This window comes from Lissotriton vulgaris, chromosome 1_1 (assembly GCF_964263255.1).
Source record: "Lissotriton vulgaris chromosome 1_1, aLisVul1.2, whole genome shotgun sequence".
Classification (NCBI taxonomy): Eukaryota; Metazoa; Chordata; class Amphibia; order Caudata; family Salamandridae; genus Lissotriton; species Lissotriton vulgaris.
Window position 1 is genome coordinate 877,897,424 of NC_141685.1, and position 26,722 is coordinate 877,924,145.

Genomic DNA, 26,722 nt, shown 5'->3' on the forward strand with positions numbered 1-26,722 from the left:
AGACAACATCGCTCATAAGAACCGCAATGTCGTTTGCTTATGCCAAAGCCCTATACTCGATCTCCCCAATACTGACTGCTTTAATATGGATACTTAGCTTGAGTTTTTTTAAAAAGGGATCTATATACAGGGCAAAGAGTAGGGGTGAACAAGGAGAACCCTGCCTCATGTTTTGCTGATAGTAAATTGCTTGGAATTCTGCCCTGAGATCCAGATCACCGCCTCTGGAGATAGATACAATGCTTTAACTGCTTATACAAAGCCCCTACCTAACCCCTTCCAACGTAGGACAGACCACAGGAACCGCCAGGAGACCCAATTGAACTCTTTCTCAGCGTCCAAGACGAGAACTCCCAGCGGTGATCCCGTGGCCTGTGTCCAATCAAGAAGGGCTATTACACGGCAGACATGATCCGCCGTGTCCCTTCCTGGGATAAACTCAGGCTGCGTAAAGATACCAGAGGGGTAATAACCTTTCCATGTCTAACTGCCAACTTTTTCGAATAGATTTTACTATCGCAATTGATCAAGGTTATAGGCCTGTATGAAGCTGGATTAAGTTCTGGCTTACCTTTTTTCCTAAAAACAATAATAGTTGTCTTCCGCCAAGAATCAGGAATATGATTTTTTTTGCGAGCCTGTTCAAATAAGAGCATATTATCCTGCTTAAGTACTTGTCGGAATGTTCTATAAAATTCCAGGGGAATGCTGTCTGGACCGACAGCCTTACCCATGGCAAAAGAGGTTATTGCAAGGTCCATTTATTCCCATGTAAGCTGAGCTTCAAGTGCCTCATTTTGTTCCTGAGTGACCTTCATTGTTTCGATATCAATAAAAAATATTCCAGACAGTCTATCCCTGTCACGGCTGGTCCCTCAGCATAAAGTTGACTATAAAAATTCTGAAAGACATTCAGAATTTCTGCCGGGGAATCCTGGACCTGCCCTGCATGATCCTTAATTTTGCAAACATGATTGGCTACTTCACGCTTCACGTTTGGCTAAAACACTGCCTGTGTTTTCCCCCAGCTCATATGACTCAGCCCTCCGCTGCATATATTTGGCTGCCACCTCCACGCTGATGACATTCCTCTATGCTTGCACCCCCCTGGATTCTACTCATTAATTCACACTCCATTGACCTTAGTTGTTCTACCCAGTTTTTGATTTCTTCCTGTATTGATTTTTGAGGGGCTATGGAAAAGCTCTGTTTCCCCTCGGACAGCTGTTTTAAAAGCATCCCACAAAGTACAGACTGAGGCTGTATTACGATTAAAAGAGAAAAATTCTGCAATCCATTTGGCCATATGAGTACATTATACAGTGTCAAGCAAAAGTTTCTTTTCAAAGGTCCAGGGCTTCTGAACCGTTGAAATATCCATCAATGGAATCTCAATCGTTAAAGGGTTGTGATCTGAGATAATTCTCGGAAAGATCTCAATCTTACTTGTCTCAGCCAATAGCTGGATAGAAAAAAAAGAGTCCTACCAGACTACTTTATTGTGGAGAGATGAGTAAAATGTGAACCCAGGATCGGGCGATTTGAGTTTGTGACAGCTATCAAACAGCCCATGTTCCTTCACCTATCCTTGAAGAGCTTTAAAAACTCTAACTTTCCTACCTTGATATGGAAAAGTATCACATAGATCAAACTTACTATCGAGATGGATATTAAAATCACTACAAAGTATTAAAGGATGGGTCCATAGGGCAAGTTCAACAATTAAAAAGTTTAAAATACCTGGATCGTCTAAATTATATCCATAAATTGAGCAAAGTGACATGGGCCCAAATGGTCTACTTTGACCTGTTTACATGAACCCACCCCGCGCCTGGCTAAAATACCCACCCCCTTAATTGTTGTGCCTTGCTGGGTACAAGCCAACATTTCAAGCCCAAGATCCCCCCGTCACCACCGCTTGTTCCATGGTATGTGGGTCTCCTAAAGACATATCAAATCAATCTGCATATAGCGGAGCTCTTTGGCTAGCATGTCCCGCTTTCTCCTGTCATTGTGACCACATATATTAAGTGAGCAGATACGTAGACTACCCATCATTCTTGTGCTTTATATACACAGGACCACACACTGCACTATGACACGAAACGTTAGGCATAGTAACAAAGCACATTCCAAACTTCCTTATCCATCTAGCAGCACAGTAACAAAACAAAAGAGAACAGAACAAAACCCCCACAACACTCCCCCTCCCCCCACAACCCTGACCCCTGACCTCACTGCCCCCCCCCACCAAAGCCCCTCCCTTCCACCCACCTCATGAGGCGTTAGGACCACCGGTCCTCTGTGATGAGAGCTAAGACCCCCCCTTCTCTCCTAAGCTCTCACCCCCCACCCACGCAAGGAAAACATAATCCCCTACACCAATATAGATCCAGAACAGACTTAGAAAAGTCTACCTTTAAGCCAGTGTAAGCCAGCACCAACATCAGCATGAACATAGGTAAGTCAGAATACTCCCCCTGCCTATCCTACAGTGTGTGCAAAAAATCCTTTGCTGAAGCTTCAGAAAGAAAAAATGTCACCTCCCCCTTAAAAAACACTTTCCGCTTAGCAGGGTAAAGCAAGAACACCTGAGCCCCTTTTTACTGAAATCGTGGAATTAATTGGCAAAGCTGCCATCTTTTCTCGACTGTTGCCTGGCAATAGTCAGGTCTCACAAACAAAATCACACCCCTTCCCTACCCTTTTCCTATCTGGCCTAGCTAGATCATACAATGCTTATTTAGACAAAAAGTTATTTAGACAAATCAAAATGGCACGTGGCTTTGCAGCGGCTTGACCAGTCATTTTACGTTGATTGAAAGGAAACCGGTCGGCCCTCTGAAGTTCAATGTTTGCAAAATAAAGCTGAGAATCAGTACAATGATTTGAATTCAGGACTCTGCACCAAAGTCAGGACTCATCTGCTGATTTTAATGTTTGTCAAATAAAGCTGTAAATCAGTACAATGATTTGAATTCAGGACTCATCTTCTGATTTCAATGTTTGAAAAATAAAGATGCAAATTGGAACGATGATTTGAATTCAGGATTCATCTGCTCATTTCAGTGCTTGCAAAATAAAGCTATAAAACAGTACCATGATTTAAGTTCAGGATTCATCTCTGAAATCAGGACATCTGCTTATTTCAATGTTTGCAAAATTAAACTGTAAATTTGAACACTGATTTGAATTCAGGACTCATCTCTGTAATCAAGTCTCATCAGTTGATTTCAATGTTTGTCAAATAAAACTGTGAATCAGTACAATGATTCGAATTCAGGACTCATCACCAAAATCCGGACTCATCTGCTGATTTAAATGTTTGTCAAATAAAGCTGTAAACCAGTACCATGATTTGAATTGAGGACTTCACCGAAATCAGGACTCATCTGCTGATATCAATTTTTGCAAAATAGAGCTATAAATTGGAACGATGATTTGAATTCAGGATTCATCTCCGAAATCAGGACTCATCTGCTGATTTGCGTGTTTACAAATTATAGCTGTAAATCAGTACTATGATTTGACTTCAGGACTCATCTCTGCAATCAGGACTCATCTGCTGATTTCAATGTTTGCAAAATAAAGCTATACATCAGTACCATGATTTAAATTCAGGATTCATCTCTGAAATCAGGACTCAACTGCTGAATTCAATGTTTGCCAAATAAAGCTGTTAATCAGTACCATGATTTGAATTCAGGATTCATCTCTGAAATCAGGACATCTGCTTATTTCAATGTTTGCAAAATTAAACTGTAAATTTGAACACTGATTTGAATTCAGGACTCATCTCTGTAATCAAGTCTCATCAGCTGATTTCAATGTTTGCAAAATGAAGCTTTAATCAGTGCCACAATTTGAATTGAGGACTCCTCAATGCAATCTGACTCATCTGCTGATATCAATATTTACAAAATAAAGCTGTAAATTGCACAATGATTTGCATTCAGGACTCATTCTAATATATGGACTCATCTACTGAGTTTAGTGGTTCAAAATAATGCATCACTATGATGATGATGATTACAAATCAGGACTCATCTGTTAATTTTACTGTTTGCCAAATAAAGTTGTGTATCAGCATCGTGATGAGAAATCAGCACTCATTTCTAAATTAGAACTGCTCTACTGATTTCATTGTTTGCCAAATAAAGTTGTAAATCAACAAAATTAATTGTATTCAGGGTTCATTCCGGACATCACGACATCTGCTGATTTCAGTGTTTGTAAAAAAATTGTAAAAAGGTTTTAAAAAGCTGTAAATTGGCACAATGATTTAAATTCATAACATCTCCAAAATCAGGGCTCATGTTCTGATTTCAATGTTTATCAAATAAATAGGTTGATAACAACCTTTGCAAAATAAAGCTGTAAATTCATATGCTGATTTGAATTTAGGACTCATTGGTTGACTCCAATGTTTGCAAAATTAAGTTGTAAATAACAAGCTGGATTAAATTCAGGATTCCTCGTCTTTATTGGAGCTCATCCCCTGCAATCAAGACTTCGTCCTTAAATTAAAACTCAGCTGCTGATTTCAATGTCTGGAAAATAAGGTTGTAAATTAGGATGAAATGAATTTACTAAATCAGGACTTCCCTTATGGTTTTTCTGTGGTCAAAAAATAAGTAGGCAAATTCAAATCAAGGGTGTAGTACAGTGAATAGAATTCCAATGTGTGGCTACTTCTTATTAAGTATGCATATTTTTTTTAATTAAATTAGGTTTTCCTTTGACAATGTAATTTTGTGATGGTCAAAGTGAGAGAGTGCAAGACAGTAAACCATGTTTTTGCTATAAGAATAAAAAGCAAAGCCACTAATTAGAAACATGTTATTTATAACCATATAGATTATTTATTTTTGTCAGCTTCTAAACACCATGAAAAAATATAATGCAGTTTTTGTAGAACGGTAGGTGGTCTGGTCATTCTCTGTGATGACTGACTGTTCCATTTCCAGATCCTCATGTGGTCTGTTCATCTCCTGTGGCTCTCTTTTCTCTCTGCAGCTCCTGTGAAAGAGTGAGGGGACATTCTCAGCATTGAACTCATCTCTGTAATTCAAAGATGCAGTCAGCCCGCAACAAAAGGGAAGCATTGATGCCAAACATGCAGTGAATCTGGTTTTGAAATATCAATGCCATTGGAGTACATCACAATAGTACTGAAAAAAAGTACTACTTTGTTCACTGGTGGCCTTACAACCTTCAAGAAACGCTCAACATATACACCACATATGTTGCATGATAATATAGACATTTTTCAAGAGGCAGCTGTTAAGGACATCAAGGGTCTATATGAGCAAGACCAATAATTACAAACACAGGCATAATCGTAGATACACAGATTTGGTTGCCAAAATACAGAAATGTGGGAATGTCATTGTTCGTCAATCAGATAAGGGGGGCAACATTGTCCTATGTGCAAGAGACCTCTACTTGGAGGAGGTGTTACTACAATTGAATGACGCCTCATGCTACAGACATTGTGATGTGGGAGCGGTTAAGAAGTCTCAATTAACTTTTTATTCATTGTTGATGGGTTGGAGATCATCGGGCCTCATCAGCATGGATGAACTAAAATATCTAAAAAATGAGCACCCCATCATGCCCGTCTTATATCTGATTCCCAAGGTCCACAAAAACCCAAACAAACCCCCCGGTAGACACATCATCTCTGCGTGTGGGGGGCTTTTGGAAAAAACTACTGTTTATGTGGATTCGTTCCTACAGGAATTTGTGTGTGGATTGCCCTCTTACATCCAGGATTCCAGTGATTTTTTGAGGAAAATCAATGAACTACAATGGGATCCAGAATTATTGTTAATTACTCTTGACATTACAGCGTTATATACGAGTATTGTACATGTGGATGGGTTGAGGGCTACTGCATACTATTTGGGTCAACGACCGATTGAATATGTAGAACACAACAAGATGTTACTGTCTATGATTAGCTTCTGCCTGAATAATAACTTCTTTATGTTTAATAAACAACATTATCAACAGGTCAGGGAAGTAGCCATGGGGGCCTGTTTCTCTCCCAGTTATGCCTGTATTCATATGGGATACTGGGAGAGACAGGTCCTCTTTGGTGAACACTCAGCAATTTGCAGGGACCACATCGTTCGGTGGTACAGATACATCAACGATGTTTTTCTGATCTGGCACGGTACACGAACACAGGCAGAGGATTTCATTATACAGTTAAACACCAATAACTACAATTTGGCATTCACTTCCAACATCAGTGCACATCATGCAACCTTTCTGGATGTCTCAATTGAGATTACCAATGGTCATCTGGAAACAGCGTTGTTTAGGAAGCCCACGGTGGGGAATACAGTACTGCACGCCCAGAGTCACCACCCTCCTCATTTAATAAGGAGCATCCCGTATGGGGAGATGCTCAGGATTAGAAGGGTTTGCAGTACTGAATCACAATGCAATGCAGCACAGGAGGCCAGTAAACTTAGGTTTCTGGCCTGAGAACATAGTGGTGGCTGCAATACGCAAAGCCAATGCCCTTCCCCGTGAAACAGCTTTACTACACAAAAAATCCCAAGTTCCAACTATTATGCCTATGTAGCAACCTATCAGATTAATATGGCCATTTAATAGCCAGCATGGGGCACTCAGAAAGATAATTAACAAACACTGGGATCTGGTGAAATGTGATCCCGTGATCGGTGAACTCATGCCAAGAAAACCAGCAATCACTTATAGAAGGGCCTAATCCTTACAGGATGCTTTGGTTAAATCGAGCCCAGAATTGGAAACACCTAAGGATTGGCTGGCTGGTAGTAGAGGTTTTAGAAAATGCTCTACATGCAAGGCATGTTCACATGGGGTAAATAGAACAGAATATCTTACCCCTTTCTCAGCAGTCCCATACAAGATAAACAAAAAACTAACCTGCAAGAGTGAATTTGCAGTATACGTGTTGGAGTGCCCGTGTGGCTTGAGATATGTGGGCAGCTCTAAGCTGCAAGTTCACAAACGGGTTCTCCAACATTTGAGGGCTATTAATACCAATGATTCTTCCTATCCAGTGGCTAGACACTTCAAGGAGTATCATAATAGTAACAGTACTCTGTTGAAGTACTATGCCATTGACTCAGTAGGACCTCTGAGAAGAGGAGGTGATAGGGATGCTGCACTCAGAAAATTAGAAACAAGGTATATTCTGATGTTGGACAGTAAGGCACCACAGGGGCTTAATGCTTCGGAAGACTTTTACCCCTGTCTCTGAAGTAAACACTATCGCCTAAACATGCCACATGGTTATCCGAATGCTAGTCAGCCTGTGTTACCAACATTATCCTGTAAAATCATCTTACACGTAAAGGAAATGCAACCCACTGAAATACCAACTGGTTGGTGTAAGATTTTACTTGTCCTTGTGTTTAAGCCATCCGTTTGTTTGTAAAATTTGCCACTCTGTGTGTTTGGATGACAGACTGGGACCAGTCTGAATAACATCTCATCCTTATAACACAAATAGATGTGAAAATACTATGTGCTAACATAGTTTTAATTTGCCATAAAAAATGTTTTAAAAAAAATTATATATAAAAGAAAACAAGTTATCCTCAAAAAAATGCAACTAGTAATTGGTGGGTGTGTTTCTTTTAAAAATGATGTTTTTCATTGATTACATATCCTACCATCTACTGCACACATTATCAAGCACTTTATAATTTTCTTCACTCATTCATTCATGCGGGTGTCATGATACAGCATATAAATTTGAAAAATTGCACATAGACATAATGAATATGTATAGGTTAACCGACGTATGTCACAGTATTGATTTTAATTCATTCTTTTTGTATATATAAAGAATTGGATTTTAGGTTAACCTCTATCACATGGCAAGCATTTTTATGTATTTTTCATATATATATATATATATATATTTTTTTTATATATATTTATAGCTAAATAACTATTTTTTCTGCTATATCTTGTTTAGTATTGCATTTAACATTTACCAATATAAACAATTTTGGGCCTGTGTTAGGTTTAAAAAATATCATGCTTATTGATTCATGATGTTTGGTTATATGAAATGTTTTGGTTAGGGATTTATCCTAATACTGTGTTTAACCATGTGGTTAGCGTGCGCCAGATTACCAGTGTCATGCTATTTGATTCATCATGTCGGATTATGTGCAATATTAAGTTTATAGGGATTGATCCCAATACTGTTTTTGTTTAAGAAGCACAGTGAAAATTATGGAAAATAGTGTAGTATTTTTACTATGTTCCCCGTGCTTCTAATTGACACCCAATGAAATCGTTCATTTCACCTGCACTTGCACTTTAAATTTCTGCCGCCGCCCTCTATGGCGCCATGTGACCAAGGCCTCTGGGAGGCCGAAACGTTATGCTGTCCGTTGCGGAAATAAAGTAAATTGCTCACGGAAATCTGGGTCTCCTGTTTCTTGGCGGTGCTGCGGCTAGATTTAGTCTGTTACATTGTTGTGGAAACCGGTGTGGATATTATATATATATGTTTTTTTAAACACAGAAAACAATAAAGGTTAAAGGGATGTTATAGATTGTTGAAAATGTCAGTTAAAATATACTGCTTTAAACTAACAAAACTATTGAAATTCATCCCATATAGTTATCTCAAATATTTATAGCTTGTGCTCTAAAGTAACTATAACTCGTGCCCTCGCCATGCAGTTTTGTCATCAATGATGTAATTTCAAATGCTGCAGTGATATCATCAATGATGTCATAGAACATGACATGTGATGTAATTGTGGTGCATGATGAGGGCACGAGTTGTAGTTTCGTGAAGATTCAGCAAACGGTGCCAGTTATTAAGGGGGGAGGGAGAGAGGTAGGGAGGGAGGAGAGAGAAGGGGGAGGGGGAGAGAGAGAGAGAGAGAGTAAGAGAGGAGAGAGAGCGAGAGAGAGCGAGAGAGATCGAGAGAGAGAGTGAGAGAGCGAGAGAGAGCGAGAGAGAGCGAGAGAGAGCGAGAGAGAGAGCGAGAGAGAGAGCGAGAAAGAGAGAGAGAGAACACACCACTGGGTAGTTATAGCTAGGTCTGCGTTTCTGGTTTCTTAGTAACTGTTGAGCCATTTAATAAATCTTTATGAAACTCACCCAAAAAGTGCTTTTCTTTGCATAGTTTCTTCTTGGAAAGATTCGGGGTGATCCGTCAAGCAGGGGCCAAGAAAAGGGATGCAGGGTGTCCCAAAATACAAACCCCCATGCAGTTTTTGTTGAGATTTCTTTAAAGGGCTACAGCAAAAACGCATTAACGGAATTATACTAAGATTGGGAGGAAACTAGATCTTGGTCCAGGAAGTGTGCTTTTTTGTAATTTGATTTTAATCCGTTCAGTAGTTTAGAAGAATTTGAGGTACACACATTTTTGTATTACGGGATGGTTATGTCTGAGGGACTATTGCGAGACCCTGCACCCAAACTTCTGTTGAACACACAGGCCATGAGCAGCGAAGGGTTGGCAACCGGACCTGGTCCACAGTAGGCAGGTTGGCTGCCTGCGGGGGGTTTGGATGCAGGCTGAGCCGTGTGATCAATCCCACGCCGAAGGCCATGCGTGGCAGGGACTGGCTTCCCCCAAGGGTTAGATGCAGGGCTTGGCCACAGGCCTGTCTCTGCAGCAAACCCCACGCTGATTGTTAAAGGCTGCGAGCGTCATAGGGTTGGCTTCATGTACGGTAATAAAATATTACTTTATGTTTAAAAAAAATAATAAAACCCCAGAAATTACCTGAAAAAAACAAAGGTTGAAGTGATGTTATAAGTTAGGAATGGGGAGAGTAGTTGGCCTAATGGCTAGGGTGGTCGACCTTGAATCGGGGGAACAGGGTTCGAGTCTCGGCAATGGCGCTGAACATCCTGAAATTCTGGGTAAATTTCATAATCTGCCCGTGCCTAACAAAATGAATGTGTCCTCATGTAACGCTACTGTTGCTATGTAAAGCGCTCTGATACCCGATACCGGCTCAAGTTCGCGCTATATAAAATTCATTAAAAAAATTATATCTTACTTTACATTAAAAAAAAAACACCACTGAAATTCACCAGTTATTGGTATCTCAAGTAATATAACTTGTGCACTAAATTAATTATAACTTGCGCCCTTGTCATGCAATGATTACAACCTCACTTACTATAACAATCATGACGTGTTCAGTGGTATCATTGATAGCATTACAGATCACAACTGAACTGACTTCTTTGATGACTGACCACACTGTGCATTCAGGGGGCGCAAGTTATAGTTACTTTGGAGAATGGGTTATAGTTACTTGAGGTAACTATAACTGGTTAATTTAAATGTTTGTTTTTATTTTAAAACGTTAAGTTGCCACTGAAATATTCACCTAAATATAACGTTATTTAACCTTTGTCTTATCGGTGGAAAAAAAAAATATATATATATAAAAAATCAAGAGAGAGATATGTTATCTTGGTTTCCCTACACAAATATAGAATGCCTTCATAGCACTTTTGTTCACCAAAACATCTCCTGTGCACTCATCTACACATACAAAATGTGTTCCTTCCCCCCCTCCACACAGATACAAGAAGTCTCAGTGACCTTGTACATACAAAATCCCTATTCTGTGACCTATAAACATCTACATCCAATGCTTCTATACTTTTATGTATAGGAGAATCAAGGACATGTATATATTTAACAGGCCACCATAGATATTGTGTGACTTTTCTATCATAGTCCGAACATTGGCAAGTGACTTATATTCCGTAAGGTGTGATACAGTTGACTGAACCCACATGATCCCAGACCTATATATTCCATAATGCAATCCTATCTCCCTTGTGGTTGCTCTTTTGACTCCTGGGTGGATCTTGTAAAGCACTCTCTGGTGGCTTTGCCGAGCCACCACTGCGGTTTGGGGAAACATTACTGCTGTGTAGACTTCATATAGCCCCTTGGCACTGGTGTTTTTTTTTTACTTTACAGTGTCTCAGGTAGTTAGTCGTTCAACAGGTTGGATTATATACACACTTGAACGAATTTTGTTTGCCACAGGGTTGGACTCCAAATAATATATACAATGCGGACCTCATTGACATTCATCAACAATGGTTTCTATGTATTTCACAGTCAGCATTAAAGATGGTAAGAGCCTGTCTAGGCACCTGCATATATTTTTGCATTCTCTGCACCGTGCACTGGCTTAAAGCCTACACATTACTCAATTATTCCCATGTAGGTCAACTTACAAGCAATACTCTTTCAACTATGTAGCATAGCACCAAAGCGAATCCAAGAACCTTCAGAATGCTTCACAATCTTGTTGTAGCAAATAAGTACTATATAAATGCAAATCGTGGCTGTGGAGCTTCAAAGTTGGTGTGGTGTAAGATCTACTCCTAAATTTGCCCGAACGATTGAGCATAGTTGCTCTACTGTGATTTGGCGGGAATGAAAGAGGTTGCATGAGATAGTGAGTGCATCTCGTATAGAACCAGCAGGCTCTTTCCCTTACCCTTACAGACCAAGGAAAGCATGACAGATATCAGACAGCCCCTGACCAGGAGACACCCAAGGGATAACTGTGCCTGAAAACTCTTTGAGAATGAATGTCCCTGATAATAATGTCTGAGACACCCTAGGTTTCACATAGAGATTCACCCACAACGGTTGCAAGTGAGACATCCAGAGACCTGTGCCAGAGGCTGAAAGTATGACTCCCAAAGGACTGTGCCTGGGAGTGAGACAAAGTGCCTGAGACTCCAATACTACTTCCAAGATATGCTGGTGCCTGAGTCCAAGACACCCTGAAGTCTCAAAATCGGACAACCATAGAGACTGTACCTAAGACACCGTGGTAACTGTGCCTGAGATGCTCCAGTGACTCAGACTAAGACACTGGTGGACTCTGATTGAAAATTAGATACCGGGAGGACTGTGCCTGGGATTGAGACATCCAAAGGATGACCCTGGTAGAGACAGCCAGAATTAGTTCCTAAACAACCTGATGATTGTGTATGAGGCAATCTGACTACTCAGACTGAGACACCCATCAGGCTATCTCTGAGTCTGACACACCCTAGGGAGCTCTGTCTGAGAGCGCCACGTTGTGTAGTAAACACTCCTTTGCAGAATAATTTGGATATGTATTTATTCAATCTGATTACATCTGGCTGGCACTCCTGTGCATGGGCGTCCTTCCTCCAACTTGGGGAGAGGAGTTGACGTAACGGCTAGGGCGGTCGACCTGAAATCTGGGGAACCGGGTTCGAGTCTTTGCAAGCATGCGCAACATCCTGTGAATCTGGGCAAATCACTTAATCTTCCCGTGCCTAACAAAAATGAATGTGTCCTCATGTAACGCAACTTGTGTTGTGTAAAGCGCTCTGGTACCTGATACCTTCGAGTCAAGTTTGCACTATATAAAACTCTGTAAACAAATTTTAAAAAACTACCTGGAATGGAATTCCCCAAACCACAGGAATCCATTCCACATTCCAATTAACATAGCAACACAACACATCAAACCTTTTTCCCCATAAATAAAACACACACAAAATACATTGACAAAAACACAATGATAAAATTCCAATAAGACTAAAATATGTTATACTTGAGATACAACAGAACTTTACCACTAAACCAAGCTATTTACGATTGGGATCTAAAATGATGTGTAACTTTTTCTGGTCAAAGCATCCCAATACTGGTGGTCCTGTCTTAGCCACATATAACTTTCCACAAGTTTTCCTATTTTTGAACTGGAACGTAAACCACCTATACCCAACATGTTGATTTTTTTACACTACTATAACCCTCCGGATGTATGTCAGGTTCTAACAATTTATCACCAACCTTCTCTACAAAAAAGGATATCCAAATTTCTTTGTTAATAATGTTGTTCGGCAAACTGGAGTTTGCAAAAATATTCTCATCCACCCCACCAATAGTCATCCAGCATTCAGTTTTGTTCTTGCATGTGGTATCAATAATGTTTAACATAAGGTACTAAAATAAAAACAGACTTGAAACATAACATAAGGGTATTACGAACATTCATTACTAAATCGCTTTCTAAGATTTTACATTCTAACTCACATTCTGGATCATTATTACATCCATCTATACTCCCATCACTTTCACATGTATTTTTTTCCTGCACACTTTTGCAAAATGCCCCAAAAGTCAACAATTACTGCTTTTGTGTCTAGCTGCGGGACAACTTCCGCGGCAATGCAAATGATCTTTGCTGTCACAGCGGTAACATCTAGCCTGTTCCTTCAATTTCGTTTTTTCTTTGATGAATTTTGAGGACACTTTTTTTCTACACTAACATTGACTTTTCCCACCACATCAGTATCTTGTGTGCCCTGTTTGAGAGCCACCGTGCACATACTCAAAATTTCCACTTTGCCTATCATGGTAAGAACCTCTTCTAAAGCAGCATCACCACTGACCCAAAGCCGCTCCTGAATAGCGAGATTACAAATATGCTTGACCACCTGATCAAATCCTAATGAAGATTTTCAAACGTGCAATCCAAAGCCAATTTATTTTAATCTCAGAAACATATTCATTCACGGATTCTCACCTGCCTTGTTTCCTCTCCAAAAACGTGGCTTATGTAATTCCGATGCAAACCTTAGGTGCACAGTAATTATTAAGATCTTATATTGGTATAACAAAAACATTTAGTATCAGCCGAAGCAGGTGCCTTTGTCATCTGACTGTACACTTTTAACCCTTGAGGCCCCAAAGAGTGCAACAAAATCCCTTTCTTTAGCTCTGGATTCATCTCCAGCTGCAATATAATTCATGAAGTAAACTTTCCATTCTGCCCACCTTAAGGAAGGCACCAAAGTTGACAAGCAAAAGGTCTGAAGAGGACTTATGCTAAAACTTTGTCTGCTGATTTTGTGAATTATTGATTTTGTCCAATGTCGATCCTTCACCATCAAAGTTAGAGCATAAGATACCCTCCTTCACAATTCCACAGTTGCCATAAGTCATAGTAAATATCTCACCTTAATCATGGCATTCAGAGAATACACAGAAACCAATTGCATTATAAATTAATATTCGCAAGTAATTGGTAATAATTATGGAACAAAATGTGTCCACTGTTGACAAATCACCACTCCGATGAAAAAAACCATGACGTTCCAGCAATGCCACATCCAAAATGCTTAAACTAGCAAATCTGCCCAATTAAAATGGCCTACACGCAAGGTCCCGTGGTGAGACCCTATGTGATGACATCAGCGACGAGCAGAAGTCGTGGTTCCGATGACCCATGAAGCGATTATAATGAATGCACGCCTTTCAAAAGGCTACAGCGGTCACAGTTAAGCGGTTGCCAAATTTAAAAGTCTGTGGAAGTCTCACCTCCTAGGGTCTGGGCGCCCAACACGAATACAATGTCCAGAGGAAGCCGTACATGCAAAATGAAATTCACTTTGCAGCAGACAAAATTTCAAAGTTGGCTTTACCCAAGAATGGTAAAATATTCCTCTAGCCACGGTTTTGCAGTAAACACTCCTGCCACAACGGTGCATGGGCATCCTTCCTTCGAATGCCTTTATTCCCTAAGTCACAGGAATCTATTCCACATTCCAGTTAACATAGCAACACAACTAGCCATCGAGAGAACTTCGACCGGGAGTGAGACATCCAGCGTGTGACTGCCTGAGACACCAAATACTGTTTCCAAAACAACCTGGCAACCACATCTGGCACACCAAGTATTCAGAAAGGGGACAGAAACGGAGTCCAAGACATCCAGAAGACAGTGCCTAAGAGTGAAACAGAGTGCAAGTGAGGGTCCGCCTGGAGTGAGTCATCCTCTGGTTGTCTTACTTCCAGATTACCGTGCTTGGAATACTCAGGACTGTTTCCAGAAGCTAGTGATTGTGTCTAAGGTACCAAGAGACTCTGCGAGTCTGCGACATGCAGATTTTGTGCTGAGGAGCTCCATGGAGTGAACCCATCTGTAATATGCAAAAACATATCTTCTTCCACAAACAATTTGAAGTAGGATAGGTCAGGTCATCGGAAAACAAAAAAAAGGAACTCCAAACAAATCCAGATTTATTGAGATTGCAGATTTTGAAAGAACAGTACTGAGGACTTTTCAGTGACTGAGACACACTGACTACAAGTAAGGCAAAGTTTCCCAGCTTTCAGAATGCAAAGGGCTCAGTGATCTGGGACATTTTTAAGATCTGTGAAGGGCTTGCCTCAAGCCCATGGCTTTAATTGGGATAAAAAAGATGTTAGGACTTTAAAAGGGACATAGCCAAACAGGAGTAACTAGAAATCTTTTACAAGAAGTGAGGCTTATGTAACAAAGGCTTGGCCGAAGAGAGATGAATGAGAAATTTGTGCTCTTAAAATTCATAAAGAGCTTTAATCAACAAAGAATAAATCAAATCAGAAAGGACCAATAATTCACTAGATCAGTTGCCACTTTGTGCAGCAGCAAGTGTCTCTATTTAGGCAAGGGATTGTCTGGCGCAGTAGCTCTTAACCTGGTTTCTGGCCAACCCTTGGGGGATGGGGAGGGGTGGGTTAGCGAAGCTACTCTGGGTCCACGACTGCTAAGAAAATGAAATCATATTAACAGATCAATAATGAGTACAGAAATAGAGAAGCAATATGTAAAAACAGAAAATGCTAACATGTTCTCTTAATGTGCTGGAATTTGAAATTGGAGGCTAACAATTAAGTTAGTAGCCTTGGATTTATTCGTGGGAGCGGAGCAAGTGCATCACACAGAAAATTGAATGGACTAGGAGTGGACTCCACTGAATTTAGAAAAACTTCAACCTACCCATTAAAAATATTTTTTTAATTTTATTTAATATGTGTTTGCTAAATAAATAAAGTATTTAATCATTTGCGTATTTGTTTGATGAACGATTGTTTCTGGGGTTTTTTCTATTTTTTTGCGGGTTAAAATCATCAAAAATGTGTCCGCCGAGGATATTCAGCTTCCAGTAATGAATGACTCATAGGGGTTCCTCGGATCCCAATAATGACTCAGTGGGGGTTCCCCGATTCCGTAATGATTCAGCGGGGGTGTCTGGGTTCCAGAAATGTTTAAGAAGGGGTTCACAGAAGCCAAAAGGGTGACAACCACTAGTAAAGAGTATTCAGCTCTAACTCTGGGGAAAAACCCCAATCCACCAGGTTTTCAACAATGGCTCTCTCGACTTATGGCAAATTATAACTTGGAAAAAGCTATTTATGCAAGGAGGGGACAGCGCTTCCGAAGGAAAGGCGAAGAAATCTGGGCGCCACTGACTAGATGGTTAGCGAACTATGAGTGACTTGATTAAAAGTTTAATTTGAATTTGTACTTGAATTTGGGAGAGCAATCGGAAGGTGACCAACCCCCTGAGGGTGGGGGAGGAGAGGCGAGGAGGGTGGGTAAAGGGGGTGAGAAAAATATGAATGCAATACCTTTTCATTTTTTCTTTATTGCTGTGCTCTTTATATGATTTACAAAGATGTATCATATTGTTGAGTCTAGTGACTTTTTTTGCATTAATAAAAAGATTTTTTTTAAAAAAGGAGTACTCAGCTCTAGTGCTTCTAATTTCATGTAGAATTATTCTCAGAATCCATGCTAAATAACCACAGTAGCAAAGGGTGTGGATATAGCCCTTACTACACCTTACCAATGGCAAACTATGCACTATACAAACGTTAAATAACAACAATAACTAACAAAAGCGTTAACATAACATGTTGTAGTCTTGCTTTACGCTCTGTAACCCTTTTGTACCTACCAACATTCAACGAATCACAATATTATGCAGCTTTCCTGTGGCTGTGCAGACTGGTGTGACGTTCAATTTCTGCCTGCTGTGCTTTCTGGATTCAGGAAACCGCACTCTTCTCAAAAACTGTTTGCAAACTACCAAATAAATCCTGTTATCATATGTGCAGCAGTGTATAGAGATGTAGTGCTGTAATCAAAGCCAACAAACATTTGCAATGCAATAGGTCTCGCATTAGGAAAGTTTAAGCTATTGGTCTTGTAAATGGCAATTTTTTATTTATGTGTTGGTTTTGAAAATAGCGAAATTAATAGCTTTGTCATTTACAAAGCCAATACTTTTAAGTTTTGTAAATGTGAAACCTATAGCATTTGTAATGCAACATGTTTTGTATTTATGTGACTTAGATGTATTGATATTACAAATAACATTGGTTTTACATTTTTTAAAGTAATTAATACTTAAATAAAAGTTATTGTAATTTATAATGGCAATAGCTTAAATTTTAGTAAATAACTTTTGTGAAGATTATGTTCAGTGTGTTTTATTGTGGCGAAAATCCAAGAACAGAAGTGAAATATTAACGTCTTTCTGTGACATTTGTAATAAAGCTTGAAACATTGAGAGAACATATTTGAACCAGTTGTTGTTGAATAGCTGCACATATTGATGCTGGGGTGGCACTGAGTGATGTTGTGGTGGCGACGAGTGATACTGTGGCGTTCTGTGATGCTGTGGTACCGCATAGTGATGTTGTGGTGCCCCTGAGTAATGCTGTGGTGGTGCGATAGACAGATAGACTGAGGCCAATAGATAGCTAGAGGGAGGGCGAAAGATAGATAGAGTGAAGGCGAAAGATAGATAGATAGATAAATAGAGTGAGGGCGATAGATAGATAAATAGAGTAAGGGCGATAGATAGATAGAGTGATAGAGTGAGGGCGATAGATAGATAGAGTGAGGCAGATAGATAGATAAATAGAGAGTGAGGGCGATAGATAAAGTGAGGGCGACAGACAGATAGATAGAGTGAGGGCGACAGATAGATAGAGTGAGGACGACAGATAGATAGAGTGAGGGCAGGGCAGGGAGTTAGAGTAGGAGGTGGGTGGAAGAGAGGAACAGATCAGCAGAAGAGAACAGGGAGTTAAAGAAGGAGGTGGGTGGAAGAGAGCAGCAGATCAGCAGAAGTTAACAGGGAGTTAAAGAAGGAGGCGGGGTGGAAGAGAGCAACAGATCAGCACAGGAGAAGAGAAGAGAACAGGGAGTTAGAGAAGGAGGTGAGGTGGAAGAGAGCAGCAGATCAGCACAGGAGAAGAGAACAGGCAGTTAGAGAATGAGGCGGGAGGAAGAGAACAGCAGATCAGCATGGGAGAAGAGAACAGGGAGTTAAAGAAGGAGGCGGATGGAAGATAGCAGAAAGATCATCACAGGAGAAGAGAACAGGGAGTTAGAGAATGAGGCTGGAGGAAGAGAACAGCAGATCAGCATGGGAGAAGAGACCAGGAAGTTAAAGAAGGAGGTGGATGGAAGAGAGCAGCAGACCAGCACAGCAAAAGAGAACAGGGAGTTAAAGAAGGAGGCGGGTGGAAGAGAACAGCAGATCGGCACAGGAGAAGAGAACAGGGAGTTAGAGAAAGAAGCGGGTGGAAGAGAGCAGCAGATCAGCACAGGAGAAGAGAACAGGGAGTTAAAGAAGGAGGCGGGTGGAAGAGAACAGCAGATCGGCACAGGAGAAGAGAACAGGGAGTTAGAGAAAGAGGCGGGTGGAAGAGAACAGCAGATTAGCACAGGAGAAGAAAGCAGGGAGTTAAAGAAGGAGGCGGGTTGGAAGAGAGCAGCAGATCAGCCCAGGAGAAGAGAAGAGAACAGGGAGTTAGAGAAGGAGGCAGAGTGGAAGAGAGCAGCAGATCAGCACGAGAGAAGAGAAGAGAACAGGGAGTTGGAGAAGGAGGTGGGTGGAAGAGAGGAGCAGATCAGCACAGCAGAAGAGAATAGGGAGTTAAAGAAGGAAGTGGGGAGGTAGAGAGCAGCAGATTAGCACAGGCGAAGAGAACAGGGAGTTAGAGAAAGATGCAGGTGGAAGAGAACAGCAGATTAGCACAGGAGAAGAAAAGAGAACAGGAGTTAGAGAAGGAGGTGGGTGGAAAAGAGGGAGGGTGATAGATAGACAGAGGGAGGGCGATAGATAGATAGATAGATAGATAGATAGATAGATAGATAGATAGATAGATAGATAGAGGGCGATAGAGGGAGGGCGATAGATAGAGGGAGGCGATAGATAGACAGAGGGAGAGCGATAGATAGATAGATAGATAGATAGATAGATAGATAGATAGATAGATAGATAGATAGATAGATAGATAGATAGATAGATAGATAGATAGATAGATAGATAGATAGAGGGAGGGCGATAGAGGGAGGGCGATAGATAGAGGGAGGCGATAGATAGACAGAGGGAGAGCGATAGATAGATAGATAGATAGATAGATAGATAGATAGATAGATAGATAGATAGATAGATAGATAGATAGATAGATAGATAGATAGATGGAGGGCGATAGAGTGAGGGCGATAGATAGAGGGAGGGCGATAGATAGAGAGCAGCAAGTGATACGGTGAGTGAAGCTGCTTAAAAAATGTGTTTGTTATCTTTGTGGCCTTAGTGCTGAGTGCACCATTGATGCAAACTTTTATTTGACCTTTTATTATAGCTTACACTACTAATGGGCTAAGAATTGCATAGCAAATGGGGTAAGGAGGGGGGAGGCAGTACTAGTATTTAAACTGGAAAATTTAGTAACATTTACATTATCGATGTTGCAGCAAAAAGTATGTACATTCTTGTGCTATATAGGTGAACCAGTGCCTATGAAATGTTGATACAGTTTGTGCTTATTTATGTTTTTGGGCTGTTTGCTAAGTGCACCAATTGAAGCGGGCTGTATTTCTTTGCTAATGCTGACATTAGAATGAGTAAAACAGTGTAAAGAGGCGCAGTTGGCTGTTTATAAAACTGCTTTAAATATCTGCTCACTAACTATTTGATGTGTTTGCTAAACGCATCGAGTGATGCAGAGTGTAAAGGTGTTATATGCAGTACTAGTAGTGTAACAGTCCAACTCCTCATAATTTTTGATAACTAATATTGTACTTAAAGGCACACAATTGGCCGTAGCTAAAACATTTTTTAGTTAAAAAACATCATGTGTGTAATGTTAAACGTGTAAATGTTTTGCCTGTTTGCTAAATGTATGGAATAATCTGGACTGTAAAGAGGTTCTAACTATTTGTTTATTAACTGTTTGGCTTTTTTGATAAACGTCTAAAGAGACTGCTGAAAGCTTTGCTTGCTTTTGCAAAACCCGGACGGCATATATAGCACAGTAAAAAGAGTGGGAGGGGGCAGTACTAGTGGGGAATTTGACAATGAAAGTATATTTTTAAATAATAGCGCCTTTAATGTAAATTTGTGGCTTCGGGGCAAATAATTGGCAGAAAAAAACAGCGCGGAAAAGCAAGCTTTGTAGTTAACAGCAACAATACAGCCTTGTTAACTTTTACATGGTAATTTCTAAACTTGTGGAGTAGTTACCTTGGGCTCCAAGCAGACGGACGCCACGGTACGCAGCTAGTTTGAAGTTTGTTGTTGTCCCTACAGCGCTAAAGCACATACTGTGAAGAAGATGTGCGAAATATGTGGGTGCGGCTTTAACACCAAGTCAAGCAGCAAGTGTCTAATTAAGTGTTTGTATTGTAAAAGAGAAGTTCAGAATGAAAAAGAGGCTTGTAAATGTTGTGGCTGTGGCTACAACAAAACGGACGTTAGGACAGACAATAACGTAGTATTAATTTTAAAATAAGTGTGTGCGCCGAGAAAGCAAATAATAGATAGAAGTAAAAATCTGCTAATAAAAATCAAAAATACTAGGTTTTTGGTTAAAAGGCACTATTGTAGCAGGGTTATACTATTGTAGTGCTAATATACTTTGATAATGTTAATAAGCAACTGAAATGCTGTGTTTGCAGAGCGCACAAACTGCTAACAAGCAAGCAAGGGAGTGCAGTTACATTTTATACTGCTGGTTTCAATACCTGTTGATTAACTTTGTAGCATGTTTGCAGAGCGCATGAAATGCTGTTGGCTATGTATTTTGCTTACAATAACAGCACATACAGTACAACACAGTAAAAGGGAACGGCGTTGGATTTTTCTGTACTTTGCTACAATATAGGAGTCATTTCTTTTGTATGTTCTTGCTAAGCGCATTAACTGATGAAGCAAGATCAAGAACACAGCCAAGAAACTGAACTGGATGTGCTATTCCAGCAAGGGCCTCGGAAACATCAGAGTTCTGCCTTTCAATCACTTCCTTCTGGCCGCTTGCAGATGTATTGAGAGCTAGTGTACCACAACCAGCACCATACTGATGTAAGGCACCAACTACTCTTGCTTGGGACTGCAGCATCTTTTCTCATGAACATTGCCTTACCTCCTCCCCAACCATCCCTGCAATCTGACACCACTCTCGGGCAGATGACTGAAACCTTGCTCTTGACCCCCCCACTAAGACTGCTGGCAGAGTCCTGGATGAGTGGTTTGTGCACACCCCATAACTGCTTCAGGACAGAAAAAAGCAAGGGGTGCACTCTCAAACTCTCCGCTCATTTCAGCGGACAAAAACGCTGGAGATTACAAGGGCGCGCGATGGAAGATACATCTGCTCACAGCACCATTTTTCCTCATCAATAAAGTTAAATCGTATAAAGAATGTTACACAGAAATGAGCACTGATCACACTGGACAAACGACAGCCTAACTTCTGTTAAAATGGCAGCTTTGTTCTTTCAACATATTTTTTATCATTTAACTTTGTAGTGAGTGTTAATGCCACATCAATCAGGTCTGAGAAGCAAAAATCTAACTAAGTGTGAGAGCACTCCCAACTTCCGAACCCTATAAATCTCCCACTGCTATCAGGGAAGCGACAGTAGCAGGTCCTTCCTGAGCACTAAACAGGTCATTCGCAACAACAGCAAGCATTGGCAAAGAGAAAAGGTCAGGGCAATGTGAGCGTTATAAGCGTTGTCAATGTCTTCTATCCATGATATATAGTAGCACGACTACTGTTCAGCTAGACAGAAAGTCCCTGAAAAAAGTGCTATGACGTGGCCAGCGCTGGACTTGTCATAGCACATTTTTGTCTGGCAGCCGTGTTGAGAAAAGCAAGAGAGCACAGAGGCGGGGCAAATAACACAACAAGGGAGGGAGTGGTCGATGGGTGGGGAGAAGGTAAATTAAAAGGCATTTAGCATTTGCTTAAACGTTTCCCACAATTTGCATTAATGGTACAAGCCTCATGGTTAGCTGCGTCACATTACACCAACTACAACAGTCTCTTTGAGGCAGCGCATGCGTTGTCTATCCGAGACCTAAAAAATGTTTAAAACCCAGAAACTAGGAAACGATGGCTCACTTAATCATTTAGCTATACTAGTCACTTAAAAGGACGAGACAGTCAATCACCAAAGTATAGTTTAAATAATCTCACTAAATAGAACATGCACATAGCATGTACATTGAAACAACAGGGTTCTCAAACAAGCCTCAAAGCACATATAATGATTAAATCAGATTGGATCTAGGGTGGTATAACCCAAGAGGGGGGAGCAAATCAACTGTACTCAAAAAAGTCCAAAAGGGTTAAAAACCTAGCAACTTGAAAACGATGGTGCGCTTGATTTTGTGGTTAAAAGGAGAACCCCGAGTAGCTTTCCCGTCATTTAAACAGACGTAACAGTCATGCACCAAACGTCAACGCAGATATATTAGAGCAGTGGGAATAGACTTAAAGGAATGACTCATAACATTGATGTGAACGAAAAATCTTACCAATTGCTTTTGGAGTTGAGTGAATCAACCACATTATCTTCTTGCCATGTTCGGAGATAATGAAGCATGGCAGAGGAGTCCCTTTAGATATACGGGATGCTGCTGTCAACCGCAGAATCAGCATGCATGTGGATCAACTCTCAGGGGTATCCCTGTAGAGTTGAGCGCGATAACTGTGGCTATTTCCAAAGACAGGCTGATGAATCCATTTAACCTTGTTTTTTTGATACATAGCAAATGTGATGAGATAAGAACAAGATCTACAGGCCTGTTTTCAGGAACAGAGCTTGGAGTGAGTGAAAACACAAGCGCTCATGTGAAGTGCTCTTCAACTAAGAACAAAGTAGTTCCTAAAAAGTTGCTAATATGGGAGCCGTGGATGGATAGTAGTAATTGGTCCATGCTCTACAGGAGCAATAAACACAGGAAGAGGCATGAAGCATGCATGATATGAAAAAATGGGGATGAAAGAATATGAGAGCGACAATAGAGGAAGCAAATGGGAAGCCTATGGGCAGGCTGAAGCCCACATGGGAATACAACATTTTTCTTTGAGACAGCACATGCGCTGTCTAAGCCGAGACTTAAAAAGAACGAATTGTGGCAACAGGATGAGTTTAAAAAATACATCCGGATATTTCCCTTTATCCGTCAAAATGGAATCCACTCTGGTAGTGGTAGTGGTCCCTACAGTGATGGGAAGCACACATTGTTGTATTGAATACCCCTCACACACCAACAGGCCCCTTGGTGTCATGCTTCATCATTGGGGTCTTCGCACCCCTCTACGGGATGCGGCGTGCTACGACTCACGACTACGTAGGAGCACTTAAGGTGTACTATGTGTTGGTGTGTGTGAGGAAATTAAGTGTGAGTGGTGAGGTGGTGAAATGTGATGGTTAAAAGATACCTGGCTCGTAGGTGGAAAAATAAAATGTATTAAGCCCTCGGCTGGTATCATTAAAAGGGGTGCAGAATGAGGTTGTTACTGTATATTAGGGTACATCAACCTCAGAAAGTGCGTCGACATGTTTCGGAGTGTGAAAACTCCTTCTTCAGGACGAGGATATGCACAACTATCCTCACCTTACTCACATGTAATGTAGATGTAAAAGTGAACTCTACAAAAAATATAAAATTAAGTGTAATGTACCTAATAGTGTTTAGAAATGTAGTCTGTTGCGCCCAATTGGCGTTTATAGAACAAGACCTGTAAAGAGACAAAACAGAATAAATCATACCATCACAATAGGACGTAGATTTTGACCAGGGAAAATGGCCTGTTCAAGATAAAGGTGGGTACTATAGAACCAATTGAGGTCTAAAACCCTGAAAAGAAAAAGGACATGGACACACAAGAAGACAAAGACACACACATTTAAATGGATACGCCACAGTTTTCTCCTTAGTTGGTTTTCAGGAGGAAAAAATGGTTTAGACAATGCTTACTTAAAAACTAGGGCTAGATGGCCTCATGAGCCTTTGCGTGGTATTGGGGGTTTCTTCCTGCTCAATACGGCAACCTAAATGATATTAGAAAGCTCAATTTAGGTTCTTGTTGCTCATACTCACGAGTAATGTAGATCACATTCCCCTGATCAGTAAGCACCAAACTCACGGTTTCTGCAAGACCCAGTAGGCTGCCTTCCCCTCAACGCGGCTCCGACACGCTGTCGAATGACTGAGACTTGCCCCCTTATATATTGTCAAATATTTGTTTAATTACTGCTTAATTCGGAACGGATCATGCCCAAAGAAGGAGTGTGTCCTTAGATTGATTTTCCGGTACTGTGCGGATGTATTGGGCGTTACACTTCTTGTGCGCATGCGCGTTGGGGAAGTGAACTCCACGGAGTCACTGTTCTGGATTTCCGGCGCATGCGTGATGATGCGCTATCTAACCGCGCATGCGCAATGTGGAGAAACCCACAATAGTTATACACATTCAGGGAGCCGGCGAAATACGGGCAAATGCTAAGTTCGGAGTTTAGAAATGGGCCTTGCATAGGTCTATGATCGCCACAGAAGTACCATAAGGATATGTGAATTTTACAAAATATGAATTTTACAAAATATGAGCTGATTCAATTAAAAAAGCAGTTTGTCAAGCTCTACCATATACCGATGTTATTGGGGCAAAATTCAAGCATATCACTTCTAGATGAATTGAGTGAGCAATGTAATAATGGGGCTGGTATACTAGTTGAATCAGGGTTAGCTAGTGCCAAAAATAAGGGTTCTTGGTTTGAAAATAAGATAAAAGAGCCCATAAGTCATCGCAGCTGGCCCCATGGGATGGAGTCATTGAGTCCAGTGGTGTCAGTGCCAAGACGGAAAAGCCACCTCTGCTCCTTCTCAAATAGGCCAGCATCTGTCGGTAGCTGTTCAATGACAGTCCAGTGTAATTCGTTGACACAGTGTTGTGCCTCCAAAAAATGTGCTGCCATTTTTGTGGTTGATTTTCTGCACCTTACGTTGCTCTTATGCTCATTTATTCTGGGCTTCACTGCTCATGTAGTCATGCCCACGTACTCCATGTTGCATGGGCACGTGATGAGGTAGACAACGTTCTTGCTGTTACAGTTGGTGAACACTCGTTGTTCCCACCTGGTACCGTTTTTTAAAGTAAGGGTCTGACTTTTCTTCGTTAAGTGGCAACTGTAGTGGTGTCCACGTAACCCTTGTAACTGAGGTTGTTGGATAACTGGGGTTTGAGGTCTCATATGTACAAGGATATCTTTGAGATTCTTTCCTCTCCTGTGGGCAAAAAGAGGTTTTTCCAACTCTAGTGTGCCACTCGTTAGAATGCGCCAGTGTTTGTTCACCAGTTTAGAAACCTGGTTGGAGACTGAACTGTATGTTGTTACACAAACAGGTCTGTTAACTGTGTTGTCTCTAGGAGCTCTGTCTTCCAGGCGCGCCTCTCGGTTGTTGTTACGTGCCCTTTTCATTGCACTGTTTATCACCCTGTCCTGGTATTGTCTCTGTTTCAGTTTTTCGCTCAAGCCTTGGGTTGGGACTTGTACCTTGCTATGTCGCTGCAGTTGCGGCGTAGACGAAGGAACTGTCCGTATGGCAGATTCTCTCTTAGGTGACGAGGGTGGAAGCGGTCAAACCGGAGAAGACAGTTCCTCGCCGTTGGTTTGAAGTGAGTCTCTGTCTTTAAGAAACCTGACTCATGATAGATGTTTAAGTCCAAGAACACCATCGACTCTCTGGACATAGAGTGAGTGAATTTAAGGAATGCGTTCTGTGTGTTCAGCCATGTCATGAAATCTATGATTGATTGGCCGTCATCTTCCCAGATGACCAAGACATCGTCTATGTAACGTCGCCAGGTGCGGATTTTGTCCCTGAATGGATTACAGGGATGGAGGATCTTGGTGGATTCCAGGTGGTGCACATACAATCCTGCCAGGCTCAGCGCGAAAGTGCTCCCCATGCTGGTTCCATGTTGTTGCAAGTACAGGGTGCCTTCATATTCAAAAAAGTTTTTGGTCAGTGCTGTAGAAATGCACTCCATCACCACTCCCAGTGGGGTTTGATATTTCCATGAGTTGAAATGTAGCACCTCCTCAATAATCAGGAGGGTTTCATCATGGGGAAGGCTGGTGTAGAGGCTTTCTACGTCCAGACTCAGCAGCATCTGTGAGTCCTGGTCAAATGGGTAGTCTTGCAGGAGTTGCAGTACTGCTTTTGTATCTCTCTAATATGTGTCTGTTGCCTGTACCAAAGGCCTCAAAAAGGCGTCTGCGAACTTGGACAGCGGTTCTAGTATTGATGAAATGCCTGACACAATAGGACGACCTGGTGGATTTATCAGACTTTTATGAACCTTCGGTATAGTGTAAAAATAGGGTGTGCGAGGGTTCTTTTGTGTCAGAAATTCTGACTCCTTTGTAAGCCAATTGTGGGCCAAGGCTTCTTCAATCATTGCCCCTATCTGTATGCGTAAGGACTCAGTGGGGTCATTCAGCAGGACCTGGTAATTTCTCCTATCAGATAGGAGTCTCCTACATTCTTGGTCATAGGCGGTAGTAGTTTGGATCACCA

General features: G+C 41.1%; 1 protein-coding gene across 1 annotated transcript in view; it reads right to left on the reverse strand.

The window, feature by feature from the left end:
• Positions 1-4,848: 4,848 nt before the first annotated feature.
• The window catches only part of MCHR1 (melanin concentrating hormone receptor 1), a 120,100-nt gene continuing 98,226 nt past the window's right edge, over positions 4,849-26,722 (reverse strand). Inside the window, exon 3 of the mRNA XM_086958416.1 lies at positions 4,849-5,019. The gene's annotated coding sequence lies outside the window, so the exon portion shown is untranslated. The remainder of the gene's footprint in view (positions 5,020-26,722) is intronic.